At 39.0% G+C, this 7940-nt stretch overlaps 1 non-coding gene across 1 annotated transcript; it reads right to left on the bottom strand.

Moving 5' to 3' along the window:
- Nucleotides 1-1094: 1094 nt before the first annotated feature.
- LOC129069589 (U6 spliceosomal RNA) lies at nucleotides 1095-1201 on the bottom strand. The gene has a single exon (XR_008529045.1). It is a non-coding gene; the product is annotated as a U6 spliceosomal RNA (small nuclear RNA).
- Between the last annotated feature and the right edge of the window lie 6739 nt (nucleotides 1202-7940).

The raw sequence follows: 7940 nt of genomic DNA, 5'->3' as shown, positions 1-7940 counted from the left end.
TAAATGGAAGCTACACTAACCTTCTCCCAAGACCAAACTTGAATTACGAGTAAATTAAAGAAAAATCATCCAGAATAACCAACTGAACGCTAGCTAGAGAGAAGACAGAAGAAACCACTTCACCACAATGTGACTAGTAGGGAGTGTGGAGACACAAGAGGGTTGGCTGGGCTCCCATGGTGGCAGCTGAAGTTCCAGAAGGATATTTCAATATCCAGGGAAGGTACCACCTGAAAAGTGTGGGGTCTAAACCCCAAACTGAGCTCCCAAGCCTCGAGCACCAGAACTGGGAAAGGAACTCAAATAACATCCAGATGTGAAAAGCTGTGGGATTTCTATCTGTCAGGGAGAGACAGCTAGACATGCAGAGCACCTCTTAAAAGGTCAATGAACAAAATTCCATTTGCAGCCACTTTCCCTGGGCTCCAGCAGAAGGAGGGTAGAGTGGACTAGAGATGTGTGAGGAGAGTCTGGAGTTAGTGGCTCTAGGGAAAGAACTGAATGATCAGCTGCGAGCATCCCTGTGTGAAGTCATTCCCAATATTGCAGAAGTCATCTTTCTTGGGCAGAGCACTCCTCTTCAAATGACATCAGCCTGAGGAGAAGCAATAACTCCGCCTGCAGGAATCCCTCTCACCACACCCTATAAAGTTTAAACCAGGCTGCTGAATACAGCTGCAGGCTATTTCAGTGATTAAGTCTAATGGCAAGGGCAGATCCCTGGGATCCTTGAGACTTTAGCTGACCCTCAACCAGTCACAGTGCAGGTAAAATATGGCCTTGGTGCACAGCCTGGCTCTTTTTTTTTCAATTTTAAAGCAGTTACTGTTTATTAACCGACCAGATTACAAAAATAACCATGATAGATACCTTAGGTCATCATTCTAATAAACCTGTTGATCTGGTCCCCCATGTTCCCAGCATCTCCACTTTCTACAAAATGGGTGGCCTTTTTCTTCATTCCACCTCATGGAAAAGATAATTTGAAGGGAAACAGGAAGTGGTTTGCTTCTCTGAAGTGTTTTTCAACAGTATAGATCTCATGAATCAGAGCCTCCATGCAGATGATGTCATATTTACCAAGAGATAGAGCAAAAAATATGGAATGCTTCATGAATTTGCACGTCATCCTTGCACAGGGGCCATGCTAATCTTCTCTGTATCATTCCAATTTTAGTATATATGTTTCCCAGGCATACACACAGCCTGGTTCTTACTGCACACACCCAGGCCCAGCAGAGGGAGTTACATGCTGTGGATCACTGATAGCTCCAAACAGATTGCCCAGGGCCAGTCACAGTCACTGTCTGACATAAGTCTACACCAGAGTCTTTGCAGATCTACCTAATACATACAAACAAACACAAAGAGGAAGCAAAATGGAAAGCAAAAGAAACACACCTCAAATAAAAGAACAAGATAATTCTCCAGAAGAACTAAATGAAATAGAGACAGGCAATTTACCAGAAATCGAGTTTAGAGTCATGACAAAGATACTTAATAGCATGAAAAAAGACAAAGAAACCACAAAAAAAGGACCACTCAGTAATAAACAACGAATTATCCCAAATAAATAATACACTGAAGCAATAAACAGCAGGTTAAATGAAGCCAAGAATCAAATCACCGATTTGGAAGACAGGCAGGAAAAACACCCAAATAGAGCAGCAAAAAGATTTTTAAAAAATGAGAGCTTAAGAAACTGCTGGGACTATACCATAAGAACCCCAAAACACCAATTCAAAAGAACCTATGCACCCCAATGTTCATAGTAGCACAATTTACAATAGCGAAGTGCTGGAAGCAACCTAAGTGCTCATCAGTAAATAAGTGGATCAAAAAACTATGGTACATTTATACAATGGATTACTATGCAGCAGAAAGAAACAAAGAGAATCAAGATGGCGGAGGAGTGAATAGAGTCACACTGACCTCCTTCCAGGAACAATCTGGAATTACAACTAAATTGGGGAGAAATCGCCTGGAACAAACAACTGAACAATAGCAACAGAGGAGCCTTGTAACTTCAGAGACAGAAGAATTGGCTTTAGCGTAATCTAACTGGTAAGGAGTGCGGTACAGACCTGAGAAGGTGGGCGGGGCGCCCAAGGCGAACAGCACCAGAAGGACATTGAAATGGCCAGTTGGATCCCCCTGAGACAAAAAACAAAAAAAACAGGGATCTCTGGCCGACAGCACCAGAGCCCAAAAAGTACACAGAACACAGCCAGCTGTTAAAAGCAGCAGGGTTGCTCTCTGCCAGAGACAGGAGTCTGGAGACACTAAGAACTGTTTAAAGGGCCAACACATAAATTTGTATTTCCAGCCACTTACCCTGTTCTCTGGCAAAGGTGGGGCAGAGTGGGCTGGAGATGCCTGAGGAGACACTGGGAAAGGAGGCTTTGGGGATAGAACTGAGAGAGTAGCCGGGGGGATCTCAGTGCTGACTCATCCTCAATGCAGCAGCAGCCATCTTGCTGAGGCAGAGACCACTGCTCCTGAGAGGCACCAGCATCAAAGGACAGGATAGCCCCACCCCGAGGTGGGATTCCACCCCGCCCTTTGTTGTCTAAGCTGCCAGCTCAGTGCAGAATAGCAGCCACAGACAGTAGATCCCTGGTTAAAGGAGGCGCAGAGAGGGCTGGCAACACTTGAGGAGAGACTGGGAACTGTGGCTTTGGTGAGAGAATGGAGAGAGTAGCCGGCGGGATCCCAGTGCAGACTCCTCCCCCATATGCAGCAGCGTGACAGAACCCAACAACCTTGCCCCCAGAAGAGACTCCACCCAGACCTGAGCTGTCTAACGCACCCTGTTGAGTGCACAGTGAATCCTTTCAGCTGTTAACAGATTAACAACTGAAGGAGAAAGCCACAAACAGTAGATTCCTGGAAGTCTCGAACTAAGTGCCTAAGGTCAGACAGAGACGACATCTGACAGCATCAAAGGCAGCTCCTGAAAATAAAAACAGCTGTGTCCAACCATAGAAGTTCACACCACAAAGTCAGGAAATCAAGACAGATCAACTTAAGAATCAGAAGCAAAAGAGAAGAGTCTCACAAATAATGCGAAGACAAAGAAACACTCCCCAGTTGAAGGGAAAGGAGGAATCCCCAGAAGGAGAGCTAAATGAAATAGAGGCAAGTAAATTATCAGATACTGAGTTCCAAACAACGGTTCTAAGGAAGCTCAATGAGCTCATTGAGCTCAGAGAGAATTACAAAAAACTACAGGGCAACTACGAGGAACTTACTGCAAACTATATCAGCGTGAAAAAGGACATAGAAACTATCAATAAGAGACCAAAGGAAATGAAGAATACAATTTCTGAACTGAAGAACACCGTAGAAGGAATCAGAAGCAGGCTAGATGAAGCTGAGGACTGAATCAATGAGCTGGAGGACAAGGTAGAAAAAAGCTCCCAGAAAGAGAAAGAAAATGAAGAAAAAAAGACTCAAAAAGAATGAAGAGGCATTGAGGGAAATGCAGGACAACCTGAAACATAATAATATCCGGATAATAGGGATAACAGAAGGAGAAGAGGATGAGGAAGAGATAGAGAACCTGTTTGAAAAAGTCATGATGGAAAACTTCCCTAATTGGAGGAGAGAAAAAGTCACACAAGTCCAGGAAGCACAGAGGGTTCCATTCAAGAGGAACCCAATGAGGCCCACTCCAGGACACACCATCATTAAAATGGCAAATATTGAAAACAAACACAGAATCCTAAAGCAAGCAAGGGAGATAGAGGTAGTAACATATAAGGGAGCCCCAATACGGCTAGCATCTGACTTCTCAGCAGAAATACTGCAAGCCAGAGGGAATGGCAAGAAATATTCCAAGTCATGAAAAGCAAAGGCCTGCAACCAAGACTGCTCTACCCAGCAAGGCTCTCCATTAAAATGGAAGGCGAAATAAGGAGTTTCCCAAACAAAAGAAGGCTGAAGGAATACACCTCCTCCAAACCAGCACTGCTGAATATGCTAAAGGGACTGCTTTAAGAAGATGAAGAAAAAGAATCTATGAATACTCAGTTCCATTCACAGTCACCAATACTTGATATTACCAATATTTTTAATACTTAATGTGATTGTGACAATGATGTGTTATTTTAAATGTTACTTTATTACTGGTTGAAACTAAACTTGTTTTTGTAGATTTCTTGCTTATTTCTCTTATTTTTAAAAAGCTTTAAATGACTTTTTGGTATTCTTTATCCATTTTTTGATTAAAGGTTTGTAGAAATTTTTCCTTAAAAAAAATAAAAGAAAAAAACTATTAACCCTTTTTCAGATGTGTTGCAAATACTTTCTTATTCTATTACTTATCCTTTAACTTTCTTATATGTATAGTACTATATTGTCTTAAATGTCTAATATGATCATATTTTCCATATCTTACTTTATATCTCCTGGGTTTGAATATGTTACTTCAGGGTAAGAAAAATATTATTTTATATTTTCTCCTAAAACTCCTTAGATTTTACATATTGATTTTTATCTCACCTGAATATTTTTGTATAATGTGTACAATAGGGCTCTATATTTGTTTTATTTAAAGTAATAGCGGTCCATGCACCTCATTTGTTGAATCTTTATTTTCCCCATTGATTTGAAATATCATTTTAATCATATATTACATTGTTAGACAGATACATACATTTCTTTCTACAATGCTCATTTTATTTCATTGATTTACTTGATTATTTCCCTGCTGGTGTCATGTTGTTTTAGTTGCTGAGACTTTATAATGGATTTAAATTTTTTAATATTTTATAATGGATCTTGACATTTAAAACATAAATAAAATCAATCTGCATTAAAAAAAAAGAAAGAAGGAAGGAACTTCTTTGTTTTGTGACAACATGGATGGAACTGGAGAATATTATGCTGAGTGAAATAAGCCAGTTGGTGAAAGACTAATACCATATGATCTAACCTATAAGTGGAGTTCTACAAAGTAAACTAACAAACAAAATAAACCACAGGGAAGGGAACATGGAGCAGAATGAAAGTGACCAGAGGGGAAGGGGAAGGAGGACAAATGTGAAAAGAAAGGGAAGGTACTAGACAAAGAACATGTATGAATTACCCATGGACATGGACAACAGAGTGGGAATTGACTGTGGGAGGGGGGGATAGGGTGGGATTGGTGGGGAAGGCAAAGGGGTGAAAATTGAGACAATTGTAATAGACTAAACATGATTTAAAAATAAAAAATAAAAGAAAATTATGTGTATAACATAGGAGCACCTCAGTATGTAAAGCAAATCTTGATGGACATAAGGGAAAGATTCACAAAAATACAGTCATAGCTGGAGATTTTAACACCCATTGATTTCAAGAGACCAGACAGAAAATCAACAAGGAGAAAGAGACCTTAAAAAACACACTAGATCAAATGGATTTAATTGATATCTTCAGATCATTTCATCTCAAAACATCATAATATACTTTTCAAGTACACATGGAATATTTTTTAGGAAAGATCACATGTTAGGACACAAAACAAGTCTCATTGATTTAAAAGGATTGAAATCATATCAAGCATCTTCTCTGATCACAATGCTATGAAACTAGAAATCAATCAAAAGAAGAACACTGAACACCATGCAAAGACATGGAAGCTAAATAATATGTTATTGAACAATGGATGGGTCAACAACGAGATCAAAGAAGAAATCAAAAGATACCTTGAAGCAAATGATAATGAGGACCCAACAATCCAAAATCTGTGGGACACTGGGAAAGCAACCCTAAGAGGGAAAGTCATAGCATTACAGGCCTATCTTAATAAATAATAATAAAAAATTTTTTGAAAAGCTCAAATAAACAATCTATCTTCACACTTAGAGGAACTTGAAAAGGAACAACATATAGCCCAAAAATAAATGGAATATAATCTAAAAACATGATCCAAAAGGTCCATGAATACAAGAGCTGGTTCTATGGAAAGATAAACAAGATAGACACACTTCAACCAGACTCATCAAGAAAAAAAGAGAGTACCGAAATATGTAAAATCAGAAATGAAAGAAGAGCCCTAGTTGGTGTGATTTAGTGGACTGAGTACCTGCCTGCGAACCAAAGGGTTGCCAGTTTGATTCCCAGTCTAGGGCACACGCCTGGGTTGTCGGCCAGGTCCCCCATAGGGGGAACACAAGATGCAACCACACATTGATGTTTCCCTCCCTTTCCCTCTCTACAAAATAAATAAATAAAATCTTTTTAAAAAAGAAATGAAAGAGGAGAAATAAAAATTGACACCAAAGAAAGAAATACAAAAGATTGTAAGAAACTAATATGAAAAACTGTATGCCAACAATTTGGACAATGTGGATGAAATGGATAAGTTCTGAAAACATACAATCTTCAAAAACTAAGAATCAGAGAATCTGAATAGACAGTTTACACTTAGTGAAATTTAAGTAGTAATCATAAGATTCCCAACAAACAAAGAAGCCTTGGAACAGATGTCTTCACAGGTGAATTTTACCAAACATTCTGAGAACTAGAACCTCTCCTTCTCAAGCTATTTCATAAAATTCAAGAGGAGAGAAGTCTCCCAAACTCATTTTATAAGACCTGCATTATTCTAATTCTAAAACCAGATAAAGACATTACAAAATAAAAAAAATTATAGGCCAATATCCTTGATGAACATAGATGCTAAAATCCTCAACAAAATATTAACAAACTAAATACAGCAATGCATCAAAAAGATCATACACCACGATCAAATTGGGATTATTCTGGGAATGCAAGGTTGGTACAACATTTGTAAATCAATGAATGAGATTTACCACAAATACAAAGGGAAGGATAAAAACCACATGATCATATCAGTGGATAAAGAAAAAGCATTTGGTAAAATCCAGCACCCATTTATGATAAAAACTCTCAGCAAAGTGCGATTAGAGGGAACATACCTAAATATAATAAAGACCATATATGACAAGCCCACTGCCAGCACCATACTTAATGTGCAAAAATTATGTGTCCCCCTTGAGAATGGGAACAAGACAGGATGTCCGCTTTCATCTCTCTTTTTCAACATAGTACTGGAAGTCCTAGCCACAGCAATCAAACAAGAAGGAGAAATAAAAGGCATCCAAATTGGAAAGGAAGAAGTAAAACTGTCTTTCCTTGCAGATTACATGATACTATATAGAGAGAACCCCAAAGATTCCACCAAGTAACTACTAGAACTGATAAATGAATTCAGCTAAGTATCAGGATAAAGAATCAATATCCAGATATCAGTTGTGTTTCTATATGCTAATAACAAACTAACAGAAAGGGAAATTAAGAAAACAAGCCCATTTACAATCACTACAAAATGAATAAAATACCTGGGAATAAACCTAACCAAGAATGCAAAAGATCTGTGCATGGAAAATTATAAGTCACTGAAGAAAGAAATTGAAGAAGATACAAATAACTGGAAGCGCATACTGTGTTCACAGATAGGAAGACATTAAAATGTCCATACTACCCAAAACAATCTATAGATTCAGTGCAATTCCTATCAGGATTCCAATGACATATTTCACAGAACTAGAACAAATACTTCAAAAATTTATATAGAACAACAGAAAGCCCCACGTAGCAACAGCAATCCTGAGAAAGAACATTAGAGGAATCACTCTACCTAATATTGGTGTAATGGGCCACTGAGGGGAAATAAAGGCAGGGCCCTCACCAATGTAACAAAGAACTTGATACAGGAGACTAAAACCAAAAGCTCATATGTTGATCCAGTAATCCTGAGCCTAGTCCGATAAGGCTGCCAGGCATTCCAAACAACAACCATGGTAGTGTAGGAGGGGTCAAGTCCTTGAAAGTCTGTGTGTATCATCTCCATTAGCTGGGAAAAGGAAAACCTTGAGACTTTGTATTCATCCCTAGGCCTGGAAGGGAGAAGGGGAGGGGGACTACAATGC

Source organism: Pteronotus mesoamericanus, unplaced genomic scaffold (genome assembly GCF_021234165.1).
Source record: "Pteronotus mesoamericanus isolate MK-2021 breed Mesoamerican mustached bat unplaced genomic scaffold, CSHL_Meso_final contig_226, whole genome shotgun sequence".
Classification (NCBI taxonomy): domain Eukaryota; kingdom Metazoa; phylum Chordata; class Mammalia; order Chiroptera; family Mormoopidae; genus Pteronotus; species Pteronotus mesoamericanus.
The sequence above is the reverse complement of the archived record's forward strand: the minus strand, read 5'-3'. Positions and strand labels throughout refer to the sequence as shown.